This window comes from Triturus cristatus, chromosome 7 (assembly GCF_964204655.1).
Source record: "Triturus cristatus chromosome 7, aTriCri1.1, whole genome shotgun sequence".
NCBI lineage: Eukaryota > Metazoa > Chordata > Amphibia > Caudata > Salamandridae > Triturus > Triturus cristatus.
The window spans coordinates 103,862,498-103,877,326 of record NC_140590.1 but is presented as its reverse complement, the minus strand read 5'-3'; the positions used below and the strand labels follow the sequence as shown (position 1 = coordinate 103,877,326).

Sequence of the window (14,829 nt, the reverse complement as noted above, 5' to 3'; positions counted from 1 at the left end):
GCCCGATGTATCCACTTTGACTCTGAAACAGACTCTGCTGTGCAGAGAGCAACAAAAAACAGGAAAACGCACGTAGCCACTGAAAACAAAGTTGAAAAAAAGTCCCTAAGCAGAAAGTGAAAAGCAGCAAGTCCTGCAGCAATACTCCAGAGCCCACAAAGTACATACAACAGATCATCCTGCAGCGCAAGCGCTGTAGGCTCGACCTGAAAAGGTGCAAGGCTACTCATGTCAATAACGCTCATGCTTGATTATTTGGTATCTTCCACTCAGTTGACAGCATTACTGTGCTTGTTGCCATATGGATTATTGGGCCTTCTCTGATTACCACTTTTTTATTGATGTATATGCACACCGCAGTGCTTATGGCTGGTGATGTGTAGCTGTTTATGTGTCTTAATCCAATCTATATTTACAATTCGTGCTCGTCTCTCGCACCTCCACCTCACTAACCTCCCTCTGATCACTCACACACACAACACTGCCAGCCTCAATGATGTAGCAGGCTAACTATCCGAAAACGCACTTTGACGCCCTACATTGGGCCCGATTATGAGTGGGCAGTTAAATTCTGACATGCATAAACTCCTGTTTACGCATCGGCCGGAATTACGAGTTGTAAGGTATTTAATGCATCCAATAATTATAGGATGCGTTAAATACCACAACCTTCGTCAAATCTGCCGAAACTTAGACCTTGGTTACAAGTTGGTCGGTTAATTTTATTGAACTCATCCGATAATTATGAGATGCGTCCATTAACCCAATATTCGTTACATTTGGCAAGTCAAACCTGCCGAAATTTAACAGGGGAAATGTGTACGGTATTTACCACACCATGCAGATTTCTATTCATTAAACATGAAAATGAAACTCTGCATGTTATTCCCCAATATCTCGTAATAGGAGCTATTTATCGCACCTGATAAATAAAGAACCATGTATTGTAATTTATCAGAGGCGATAAATAACGCCTCAACTTGTAATCAGGCCCCTAATAGACAAATCTTTCTCCTATTATACCGGCTAAATAGCAAGTCTAAAAGATATCTGTAAGAATGCACAATATAAGTTCTTTGCCAACTTCAAAGAACTATCTGAAATGTTAAAATATATATTTTTTTGAAATTACAAAATGTCCATTGCTAAATTTTCACATAAATATATATATTGATTAAAATGAATAATGTTTTCCATGTCCAAAGTTTCAAATATGTAATGTATAATAAGATTTCAGATGTAACTTATGATGATTTCACTGGAACAAATGTAGATAGCAATTACACACCTTATGCAAAGAGTGTGAATTTTATGTATGATAACATTATGAACAAATGTTATGTATCGTATGACCAGTTATCCACATATCCTATTGCGCACCTTGCATGCGCGTAATGACTGAAATTTGAACATGTGCAAAAAGTAGAAACAAGGAAGTAGGACAACCCATGAACTAAACTCTCACAAGGGTCTTTTCCCTCTTTTACAATCGTTGAGATGTCCACAAATCTTGTATTGATAGAAACATGCCACTGCCTCCCTTTGGGATGTTTAAACATATTAGACATTCATCTGCACTATTGTTTGCAGAGAATAAGTGGAAACAGTGGTACACGCCAGGTACTCTATACTTGGTGATCCATTTCCGATGGCTTTTTTCACACGGTCAGACAGTCAGTCAAGAATACTTTATTGGGCAACTCAATGCCATAAAAGTGAACATATCAAACAAAGATACATTTCATTGACAAATTTGAAAAACCAGAGTTAAAAAAAAAAGCATTCTTAATATCAGTCAGAGGACCGAGATCTGAAATACATACAGTACAAAAACATTTATAAAGTGCAAGGGGCGAAAAAACAGATGCAGTCAAATACAGTAGTCCCCATTGATGACAAGTAGTGGGCCTAAAGATAAAAACATATAAAAGCTAATGACAGTAAAAATAAAAAATTCCTGCACCTAATGGCTCCGGTTAAAAAACTTGCATCCCCAAAACAGGCCATGGGGGAAGATAACATTTGAAGGTACAGTAGAGCGGGCCTGACTTGAAAAAAATGGCAATCTCTGGGTAATGGTAAGATGAATCTCTTGCGTAAAGAAACATAATAATCGCAAAATAAAATAAAATGAAGAGTGTCCTGCTCAGAGAAGTTGTCACAAGGTTCTAAAGTGCTAGGTTTTGTTAAACCTTGGGGAACAGCCAAAAGCCAGGGAACCATTTGCAGACGAAATCTCGTTAATACGAAACGATGGAAGGGGTTGCCAATGATGAACTTGGTTATGCAAAGATAATGTAACATAACCTCTCACAGTTGGTTTTGCCAACACCTTTACTTCCCTTAGTCCCTGGCGCTTGATCATGAACTGCTGTTTAATATTTCTATTTTGAAGTTTATCCAAGGTTTAGGACTAAAAAAATTAGTCTGGGAGGCCTAACCATATTGTCAAATCCCTTAAATACTTTAGCCAAGGGATATGTTCAGCTCTGTCTAACTCTAGGCAGTCAGTAATTATTATTTGTTTTAGGTTAATAATAGGGCTTGCCCAAACTCTCAGCCAATGCATTAGGGGGACTACCGCTATCTGGTCCGATATATATCCCACCCCTAGTTCTTCATGTAGTATGTATGCAGGGGTAGAGTGCGGAACTGCCAGGATCTTACGTAAGAACTTGTCTTCATCATGCTGAATATCCTTTCCTTCCTTATATCCCCAAATATCATAGCCATAAGTTGCCATGGGGATACATTTTTCTTTATATCTTCATCAGGGCCGGCATGGGTTTAGACCCTAATCTCTTGGCAAAATTTAGTGTTGCCCCCGTCGCTCTAATGAGAGTATTCTTTTTTTGCATAATATGTGGGCACCATGACCCACGTTCATTAAAATGTACCTCCAAATAGAAAGTTGGAACCTTTGTTAACTCAACCCCTGTACAGTAAAATGTAATCTTTTTTGGGGACTTTCCAGGACCGATGTAGATAGTATGTGATTTCTTAAAATTTGTTGAAAGGTCTAAAAAGTCTATAAAAACTATAAAACCATCTAAAAGTGATTGAAGGCCCACTGCTGTTCTGGCTAATATGACCATGTCATCCGCGTATAAAAGTGCGGGGATCATCTTATCGCCAAACCTAGGAATGTCTTTACAGCTAGCTATTAGAAAATCCCTCAACTTATTTAGATATAGTGTGAATCCCCCAACTTATTTATATATAGTGTGAAGAGGGGGGCCAGGATACAACCCTGGCGTACCACTCTCTTCACATCCCAAGGGGTTGTCAAATCTCCATTACTGTTATATCTAACAGCAGCTGTATTATTCTCATGGATAGTATGTAAGGAAGCCACAAGCTCTGGTTCAAGGCCCATATCACTTAGAATTAGCCAAAGCTTTGATCTGTTAACACAGTTGAATGCTTGCGTCAGGTTCATGAACGCCAAATGTATTATACCCTTTTTAGCAATAGTGTTCTTTCCTATCACTAAATGTAAATTTAGACATTGGTCCAAGGTCCCTTTACCTGACCTAAAACCATATTGCAGATTAGCAATAATATTTTGGTGATCCAACAATGCCGTTAGGCGGTTAAGTACATCTTTGCCCATTATTTTGGTAATCTAGGAGCGAGATCGGCCTATAGCATGTAGGCTCATCCCTCGCGCCCTTTTTAAAAATGGGGAACAATAACTGCCTTTCCCCAGGATACTGGGTATCCATGTAAACACGGAGCGTTAAAAACATTTGTCAAAATACAAGCCCAAACATTAGGATCAGCTTCATATAGATCTGCCGGGACGGGGAGTCCTAGTGTGGGTAAGACCGGGTACTCCATTTAAAGTGGTGTACACGTTGGTGGACGGGGAGGGCAGATATGTAATAATTAAAGGGGCACTTGATGGGAAACCGGTAGTATTGGCATCACTCTATGCACCCAACACTGAGCAGGCAGCCTTTTTAGATCTTTTATCGCAAAAATTGTCCACATGGCATGATACCCCTATGATCCTAGGAGGAGACTATAACTGTGTACTGGATGTCTCCCTGGCAGGTCCTTCCCTTTCTTGCCTGGCACTGCCACACACACAGCCGCAAAAGCGTTGGGGTACTGGATACTACAGTGGCGCCTCTCCTAAGTATGGCGACACAGGAACCCACTAGACAGGGTATATTCCTACTACTCCGGGGCCCACAGACTGCATGTATGCTTGGACCGCTTCATGGTGTCAAACGACCTCCTACCATGCATTCCAGACTCCACCTACATGGGGCGTACACATTAGGATCATAATCCGCATATCATGGAGCTACAGTGAGAGCATGAGTTGCCACCAATCCCAATCTGGCACCTTCAGCCAGATGTCCTCCTGGACGTGCCCTTTCGGGACTTGCTAGCTACCACTGTGGCACAATATTTTTAAGAAAATGCAGGTACAGCCACGTCACCATTGGTGGAATGGGACGCCCTTAAGGTGGTTGTTAGGGGACTTTGTCTGTGGACGCAGGCAGGTATGCGCACGCAACTGGAAAAGAAACTCACTACTATAGAGCGTAGACTAGCCGCTACGGAGCAGGCAGACATAGATGACACTCAGGGACAGCTTGGCTGCCTCAAGGAGGAGCATGCGCGGCTGCTAGAGTGACTGAGATGCCTCAATTATGTTGCACGTTCGGCAAGGACTCACCATATGGGCGGTCAAGCTGGCAAACTGCTCTCATGGCTCATCCGCCAGAATAAGTCGTAGATACCCATAGCATCGGTGAGGAAGACGACTGGGGAAATTACGTATACACAGTGGGACATTCATGGTGCGTTTGTGACACATTATCGGGATCTGTATAAATCAGGCGTGCAAGTCACACTCCTAGAGATACAGACATACCTGGATGGCCTAGATCTGCTGCGGCCAACGCGCACACAAAGCAAAGAACTAAACGCCCCTCTCCACTCAGAGGAACTTCAAGACATTATTTTTTCCCTGTCTAATAGGGAAGTCGCCAGGGCCAGACGGCCTACCGACTGAATTTTATAAGGCATACATACACATTTTAGTACCACAACTGCTAAAGTATACGAAACAGCGCTCGATGACTCTACCCTTACTGCCACGCAGAATGAGGCTCTGTTGGTCTCCCTCCTTAAACCTGATAAGAATCCCGACCTCTTAGGCTCCAATCGTCAGCTAGCGCTCCTTAACACAGATTATACCATTTTTGCATCACTATTAGCCAGGCGTCTCGTGCAAAAACGTTGGTACATCCTGTTCAGAATGGCTTTATTCCTGCTCGCTGCACTTCTCTTAATATACGTAGATTTTTTAGAGTGCAACAGTATGCCACGCATGCCTGGCCTCGTTCGGGCTGCCTGGTACTGGATTTGGAGAAGGCCTTTGACTCATTGGAATGGCCTTATCTGGCGTCTGTGCTGGGTAAATACGAGCTAGGCGAACACTACTTAAATATGGTTGGTTTATTGTACCAACGGCCCACTGTCCGGGTTCGTACCGGCAGGCTAATCTCAGATTGCATTAGCGTGAGACGGAGGACACGTCAGGGATGCCCACTATCTCCGTTATTGTTCTCCCTAGCTACGGAGCCTTTAGCGATGTTGTTCCGGAGGGATGGCGAGGAGTGGGGGGATACGGTTAGGAGATGGGCTACATGCCGTTTCCGGTATGCGTACGATTTGTTGTTGTATTTTCGAGATATCACTGCAATACCGACGTCCATTGCAGATATACTTAAAACCTTTGAGGAGAAGTCAGGGCTCTGGGTTAATTGGGACAAATCATGGATCTATTCCTTCAGCACTAGCACACTAGAGGTAGACGTGTCTCTAAATGGCACCCCCCTCACATGGTATCCCACTACATTCAGATATCTTGGCGTTTTTACATATCAATCACCTGAAGACTTACTGGAAGGTAATTTGACGAGAGCGATATCAGCCAAACGTGCACAAACGCAATTCTGGAAGACGCTTCCGCTGAATGTAATGAGCCGAATCACCTAGCTGAAAATGATTGTACTTCCCAAACTGCTATACTATTTTTCAAATCTCCCACTTTATGTCCCACCTAAGATATTCCGAGACCTGGAGCGACTATTCCGGGACTTGATATGGAATAGAGGGAGACCGCGTGTCGCTTTGTGGAAGTTGTATGCTCCCACTAGCCAGGGCGGGCTGTCGGTCCCTAATATGGAACTGTACTATTTAGCTGCCCAGCTCCAATGGGCGACGAAGTAGTTGAATGGCAAGTGCCTGGAAGACACAGCAACCATGCACCAGCCTTGGACCCACTCCCAAATTTGTCACTTGTTCCATCCCAGCGCCAAACTTCCGCGGCCACCACAGTTACATTTGGGATTAGCCCATAAATGCTATAAAAGAAGTTTATATTTTACCCGTAAGACACTGCCATACGCCCCAATTTTACCACTGACGGGGACACCAAGGGGTAGACTGGGTACCTCGGAGGCAGCTCTAGCGACTTGGCATGCAGCAGAGCTTGACACTTTGGGCTACTTATATAGAGATGGCGCATTATTAACATTCGAGACGCTAGTCGAAGACAATGAACTGCCAGCGGGCCAATTTCTTTTACACACCTCCCGCCTGAAGGCTTTATCAGCTGCCTGGGGAGATCTGGCAGTTGAGCCACCGACACATCTGTTGATACAATATTTACATGCAATGGGAGCGGGGTCACATGTGGTACATTGGCTGGTGGAGGCACTCCTCATACACACGCTGAGGCCGATGCAACGGCTTAGAGTAAGATGGGAGGCGGAGAGAGGCCGGCCTTGGACTGACAAGGAATGGGATGCCATATTAGCGAGCGCTAGGAACATACCAGGGAACTCTAGGTTCAAGCTTATTTAAACATATATTATACAAAGGGCATATCTCTCGCCGGACATGATGAATAGATACTTCCACATCGCCACCTCTACATGTCCACGCTGTCAATATCCTGATGCAGACTTGCTTCATATGCTGTGGGCTTGCACATCCCTTCAACATTATTGACAAGAAATAGTCACAATTCTAACTTCATGCACAAACACGGCGCTGCCGTTGTCAAGGGAAGTCTGCCTTCTAGGGCTATACACTAGATCCCAAAAAAACTAAAGTCACCTCGAAGTTCCAAGATCTGGGTCTCATTACTGCAAAGTGTCTCATAACCAAAAAAATTGAAAAATGCAGTCCCTCCGGAGGTACTTAGCTGGAAGTGCTCTCTCATAATATGGGCACAGGCGGAAAGTACAGCACTAAATAAAGAGGAGACAGCGGGGCTTCATAAATTTCCTATTGCACAAAGCTGGGAAACATTGCTTACTGCCTTAAAAACCGGCAACCCAATAGCAGTTGATACCGCCCCAACAGTTAATCAGTGATAAACCAACTAGCCCACCCATCTCTCAGCCAAGTGGAGTTGACACGCCTCAGGGTATACAGGATAGATAAATGTCACTCCCCCTGGGCCGCCATGGATAGCCACTTACACCTCATCCGCCCTCAGGCACAAAGGTCCTCTTCATTGGCAAATTATCATGCGCGGTCATGTACACTATTTCGACTAACCATCAGATACATGGTGATGTGGAAATGTACCGATAATACACCTTTGTGCTCAATAATGCACAATTGATATTGTTTGTATTTAATAGATGGCAGACTTTATTCTTATGTTCTAAGTTTCAGTTTATTTTGTATATTTTAGAAAATTAGACTGATTGGTACTCACTGGTGACTATTATCTGCACTCTATCATCATTTAAATCCTTTCTCATATTACGCAGTAAAATGATGATCAGGCCCGAATGGCAAAGAATTGTATGTATATGGTATACACACGCAAGACCCTGTCATAACTGCTCAGATTGGATGTGTTAAGAGTAAGATGCGGATAGCAATGACACCAATCTACAAATAATTATGTGGCTAAACTGTGGGCGATGGCACGCAAAGGCGCTAAAACATTTGCTCATGTAAGATATAAATATCTGTAATGGTGACTGGCACATCAGCGTTGATAATATACTGCTGTGATAGGTAATGCTATTCTGTACATGGGATTTGTATTTCTGTTATGAACATCCAAATATTTTTTTACGAAATCGTGATGATTGTCATGTAAAAAGAAATATACCAATAAAGATATTTAAACAAGAAATAGATCTGCCGGGACCCCGTCGGGGCCCCGTGCCTTTCCACCAGAAGTAGATACGATTGCTTTTTTGACCTCCTCTACACTAAAGTGGAGTGGCATACTAGTTTGCCCATTCTTCTCTATACTCCTTACATTCTCCTAAGTTTGCATTGCTAAAAATATTGCCAAAATGCGATACCCATTTGTCGGCTGGGATTAGGGTCAGTGTTAGAGTTCGAAGTTTTGGCAAGAAGAGGGTGTACAAATTACTCAAAACGTTATCTGGGACTACCGTTTCCCACTTTAGCCTGCGAGCCTGATCTTTGGTGCAAATATCTTTATTTGTTAGACAAATGTTAGGTTCTTCAGTTTCAATAACCGGAAGTGATATAGCAACAGTAAGGGGGTTATGGGCACTAAAACCTGACCAGGTAACAATGAAATCCAAAGTAAACAAAACTAATGGAGCAGACAGTAAAATATAATCAATGGTGCTTGACCTGCCATTCCCCACATAGGTGGGTATTGGCGTCAAACTGTCTGTTTGCTGAAGGCAACATAAATTTTGATTAATCAATCAATCAATCATAGCATTTGTAAAGCGCACTACATACCCGTGAAGGTCTCAAGGCGCTAAAGGGGGGGGGGGTGCTGCTACTGTTCGAAGAGCCAGGTCTTGAGGAGTCTTCTGAAGGTCAGTAGGTCTTGGGTCTGCCGTAGGCGGATGGGGAGGGTGTTCCATGTCTTGGATTAGTGAGAATGCCTCCAAGCAAACTACCTGAAGGTGTATGCTCAAAATGAGTGAGTGAGGAAAAGAACTCCCCATGGTCCTGGTTTGTGAAACAGTTTAAATAACATTGGTGGATGTTAAAATCTTCTAAGATTATTACATCATAGTAAGATTGTTTGATCTCCTCATAACATTCCTTTAAGTCTTGCAAATGTTCCAACTCGTGTCCTCTGGAAAAAGAATTATAAAAATTCACCACTAACACGATGGCACGGTTCTTAAAAGACAGTTCTACTGCCAAAACATTTTGTGATTTACATTCAACCAGACGTGTCCTGCAAGAGAGCTTCAGTGAAAACATTAGGAGCAAACCCCCTCTAGCTCTGCCCACGTTCGATGGAATAGCATATTTATGAAACCATCTAATTAATAACAATCATTTGCTTCCCAAGTTTCTTGGAGGGCAATAATGTGATACATAGAGAGAAAATGTTCCCAATGTAGACCTTATTCTCGCTATGCTCCATGAAAGGACCTTTTCATGGACAGCCATGGTGGGAATTAAGATAGGAGGAGTTCCAGGGGACTTATCAATTATATCAACATGGTCCAGGACTGATGATATATGGGTCCTTTGGGGCATATTCGCTGGGGATGTACCCGGACATGTTTTGACTTCTAGCTCTAGTCAGTCATTTTCATCCACATTCTGGAGACTGGCTAGGGGTTGAAAACGGTGACTCATTTGTAAGTTATTATCTATGTTGGTTTTGTTGACAAACCTACCTGGTTTTAGGGGTTTCTGCCATTGCCGTTGCGTAGGGCATATGCGCTGGCTAGGAGGATAAAAATGTTGTAGCGAGACTACTCTTATTAAAGAATTTGAGCTACTCTTGTATGCGCAGCCTGTTAGTATTCTCAGGATTCTGAAAGTTGACAGCTATGCAGTCTCCTACACCGATCTTTTTTGTTTGGTGGCCTCTCCACCCCACTCTTCTGGCCATAATGATGTTAGATGATATACTCGGGCCATTTATAACATTTTTAGTACACCAATGAGTAACTTTATGTATTAAGTCCTGTGTAGTTTCCTTGGCTTCTTGGGAAAGAGAAGGGACCTCCAATAAGACTGCTACTTAGGGGGCAGATGCAGGGGGCAGATTAAGTATACTTTGGTTCATGACCTTACGTATAACATGATTGCGTTGGGTACGTGTAGACAGGAGGACCCTCTCAGAGTTTAGAGGTCTGTTCGTCTGGGCTACTTTGGAGTTCTGGGCTACAGATCCCATTTCCTCGTTCACATTCGAATGACTGGTTCTACTGGGCGTTTCTTCAGTCCCTAGGACATTTGAACACGGGCCAGATGGAATTTGGTTCATATTCCAAGATGGAGTCGCCATCTCTTCACCTGTCAGTTTTGGCACAAGTGTCATATCACATTTATTACAATTGGTGATCGAGTCATGAAATAGTTTCTCAACTTTTTCCACCTTTAGAATTATTGGGGCTAAGAGAGCCTTTGTCATTGACTCCACTTTGTAAATAAAGTATCCAATAACTGTTCTAAATTCAAACCAGATTGTAATCATGTTTGTGTCCGTGGGGAATTCCTAGAAGACTTATTACCGGCAGTTTGTTTTCTCTTAGACGGGGGTAAGTCTGAGGTCACATTGTTCTCCTCTGTTATTTTAGCAACCAAAGTATTAAGTGACATGTGGGGTTCATCAGGGGTGGGCATTTGACATGAAGACGCGGAAGCAGTGGCATTTGATGAACCATCTAAAGGGCCCACAATAGCTGCTGGTTTTACTTGTGCATGATTCTGAGAACACTTTCCTGCCTCCAATGATAGCCTTCTCTCTGTCAGGGCTATCTCCTGCGAAATTGCGTATGCAGCTTTAGTTAAAAAGGAATCAATTGTACCAGCCATACAAACCCCCGAGGTCCCCCCATGTGAAGCAGGTGTTTTCCTTTTGCCCATTTGCAGACGCTAAGCCCAAAACCCTAGTATACCCCTGTATAAGATCGCAATATAATACTGGGATAATCGGGCTAATGTAAAAGTACCTTGCTTTGTTGCCTGGTTTTTCCATCCAATTTTCCAGTATGGACGGATCCTGATTAAAACAGCCAAGGGGTTTGGCCCAGCCTGGCCTCCTCCGGTCACAGACGGGCCCGCCCTTGGCCAGGGCGCGCCCCACGCTGTTGGAGCCCGCTGGTGCCTTTAACACGCCTACGGGCGCAGGACGCTGCGTGACTGGCGGCGTCAGTTCTCGGGCTGCTGTAGTTCCTGTTGGCCGTTCCCCTCACGGCTGTGATGAAGATTCCAGGCCTCCCACGCTGCAGGAGCCAGCTGGTGCCTTTAACGCGCCTCCGGGCGCAGGATACTGCATGACTGGTGGCGTCAGCTCTTGGGCTGCTGGGCGCTGTAGTTCCTGATGGCCGTGATGAAGATTTTGGGACTCCCGCGCTGCAGGAGCCCGCTGGTGCCTTTAGCGGGCCTCCAGGTGCGGGACACTGTGTGACTGGCGGCGTAGGCTCTCGGGCTACTGGGCGCTGTAGTTCCTGTTGACCGTTCCACTCACGGCTGTGATGAAGATTCTGATGGGGCACTGTAACACGCGGTGATACTTTTCAGTATCACCCTTTCTTTTGCAGGCGTGACAAGCACGTAGGAATTTGCATTCCTAGCGTGCCTGTCACTCACGAGGACGCCAGCTGCACGCTGCCGGTTTTCTTCAAAGCTTTTCAGGTGAGAGCGTTCATTCACTATGTGAAGACACTTCACCACTACGCTCTGAGCGACCACAGCCGGAGGTAAGCTTGGAGGATAATACGTATGCCCTTCCATACCTATTGTGATATAATTAGATCGAGTATCGTTTTTATGATGCATATATCTTCTACAGGGTCCAAGGAAACAAAATTGTTCCTGGACCCGAACTGATCGGCGTGCACGGAGGTTGTATGCCCCTGCAGTTTCAGAAAATTGAGTGACAACTCTGAGCGCAGGACGCCGGAAGTTAGTGAGATTCTTCACCTTTTTCTACTATAACCGCCCATATCTGAAAAGAGCATATGTAATTGGTGACGGTATATTGTTGTAGATGGTCCAAGAGCACCCTGTGCCCGCCCTTAGATTTTTCAGATCACGGACCAATTTGGACGTACGGAGGCTGTGTGCCCCTACATTTTCTATATTCATTGATGTCTCTGAGCGCATGACGCTAGAGGTTAGTGGGATTATTTACCTTTCCTTCAACTTCTTGTCCACAATTAAAATACGGGATTGATATGCCTATTAAACAATGGGTGATTATGTATTGTTATAGATGTTCTGAGAGCACGCTGTGCCCGCCCCTGATTTATCTTCAACCTGTCGATGAGCATTTAATGAGGATAGCTCCAGGAGGAAGCCATATACAAGGTTGCCTTCCACTTGCTGGTATTCATTTGGATCCAACTCACAAGGTGAGCAGACTAGAAGAGCCTTCACCCTGAGTTTTACATAAATAGTCTAAACACACGAGTCCAAATTACAACTATTTTTCCTTTCATGCAGGCTATACACAGACATTCCCTTTTTTGTCCTGATGAAGACCCGGTTTTGATGTTCCTAAATTGCACAAAATTCAAAGGGTCGAAACATCGACGTACAACTATAAGCATTACAGTCCAACCTGACCATCATACATAAAAGGATTAAAATTCTAGGTCAAGCTGAGATTACCGTCACTATGTTTTTTTACGCTGTGCCTAAATTTAGTTGTTTATATGTAGTAATTTCTATGTACTAATTGTGTTGTGATATATGTATAAAACACCTCACTTCCTTCTGTGTTTCACTTTTGCAATTGCACCAGATTTTCATGTTTATATGTCATGTTCCGCATTGAAACAGTACAATAAGTTTGTTCTTTTTTTAAATACGTGTTTAGACAGATCATTGTTTGGAACATTTAATGAAACCCCACGGTAGGAGGGGATAGAGGAGAAGTTTATTGTAGTTTGTGCGTTGTGGCAGAACCACTGCTTGTTTAACCTAATAGGGGAAAAGCATACGCAGTGATGCAACATCAGCCCTGCAGTGCAGGGGTGCACCCGAGCTCTGTGGGGGATCGGTGGGGGGCACTCAGTAAAAATGGTGGGCTGGGGAGCCCCCTCCATGCATTTTACAGGGGATCCCCTTAAGTTTTGTTACACCACTGAGCATACTATAGTTACCCTATAATGCGTATTCGTGTGCTTTAAACCCTAACATCCGCATGTCAATGCCCACAAAATCCTAGTATCTATTATAAAAATTAGAGAGCGATTATGTGCGTGAGAGAGAGAGACTATCGGAGCTCATAAAAATCGAGATGTGGAGGTGTCAGAGTTGTGTTCACAGGAGTGTCAGAGCTCGAGTGTCAATCAAAGCTCCAAACTGCATTTCAGAAGTGTGTTTGTGTGTGAGAACTCAAAGTGGGAGTGCGAATTGCGGACGGAGATCAAGTGAGTGTGTGTGTACGCCTGCATGTGTGACAGCGCTTAGAGGCGAACGGGTGTGAGAGAAAGAACATTCACCGCCTGCTTTCCCATTTTAGTTTGTGTGAGAAGAGTGCAGCGTGAGAAGAGGTGTGCGTGCAGTTTGCAAGTACAACAGATCACATGACCCGTCCGGAGCCCAAGGTGTGTGAGGGAGCCGGCGTGCAGGCGAGTGTCTGAGAAAGTCCATGTCATGAGAACGGGGACGAGCAATCCGCGAGTTCCCCGGGCTCTCTCACACGGGTGTGCTGACCTCCCAGGTCCAGCTCCCCCCCCCCACCCCACCTCCGGCCGCAGCACCAGAAGATTCCTCTCCCGCGACCCCCTTCTATCCTCTCAAGACAGTGGGAGAGCCGAAACCCGGCAACACCTCTGACCCGAGTTCCGGTGCGCCCCCAATTACCTGCTGGGGGCCTCCCGAGATAGCGACACGACCCCTCCTTCGGCAGCGGCGCCAGCCATCTTACGTCAGTGCATTCTGGGAGTTGTAGTTTTGCACCGCAGACTTTAAGGCAAGGATTTCCTGCCGGAGACGGTGGCCAATGGGAACGTTGCCTGCATCCGGGTCACCTGCCATAGGCTCGCTCCTGCCCGCCGCAGAGCGTTCTGGGAGGTGTAGTCCTTGGGGCCCCTAGCGGGAGCAGAGGACTTCAAACCTCGCATTGCAGCCATGCCGAAATACCCATGCTAACAATTGGGTTTTAAACGCGACGTCCTGCCGCCCCTAAGTTTCTTCATTGCGCTGTATTATCGACCTCGGAAAGTTGAACGGCGGCGTTAGAAGCTAACATCCATAACTCGGAAGCAGGTTTATTCGCCTTCTGAAGTGTCTTAATGTAAATGGAACATGTTGCGAGTCACGTGTATCATTTCCAATGACCCATAAATCTTTGAAAATGAGGGAGGCGTAAGCAGTTCGGACCTGGTGAATTAAAACATGTGCCTGCTTCTACAGTCTGTCAGTACGATACGGCACACAGCAGACAAGCCACAGCACTTAGCAGCCACACAAACGGCACATAGGCGCTATACTTCTCCGATTACCATACCAATCTCGAACAAGGCGCGAAACATGTTATTGAATTCTTTAAAGTCTTTGAGAGTTTTTTGTATGGCGAAGATGTGCCAAGTAAGCCTGTTATTAGAATATAAAACTATTTCGTTTTCACTTCATACTTTATGTACATTCTGGGTAACCAATCCAATGAAACATAGCCCACCGCATCTTTAAAAAAAATACCAAAATTACCAACAACAAAACCATTTAGTGACAATAAGTTCATTAAAAGAATAGAAACCTGCATTTCCAAGAGCAAAAATATATGATTTTCAGAACAAGCTTTCATTCAACACTCGAGAAGTCTGCCCCACTAGAGATATACCGCCCGCCGCTCACTTAGAGACAGCACTG

At 44.5% G+C, this 14,829-nt stretch overlaps 1 protein-coding gene across 1 annotated transcript in view; it reads right to left on the bottom strand.

Annotated features, from left to right (window-relative positions):
• Positions 1-13,959, bottom strand: part of LOC146808934 (uncharacterized) — a 46,376-nt gene extending 32,417 nt beyond the window's left edge. Inside the window, exon 1 of the mRNA XM_085615740.1 lies at positions 13,822-13,959. The gene's annotated coding sequence lies outside the window, so the exon portion shown is untranslated. The remainder of the gene's footprint in view (positions 1-13,821) is intronic.
• Positions 13,960-14,829: the final 870 nt, after the last annotated feature.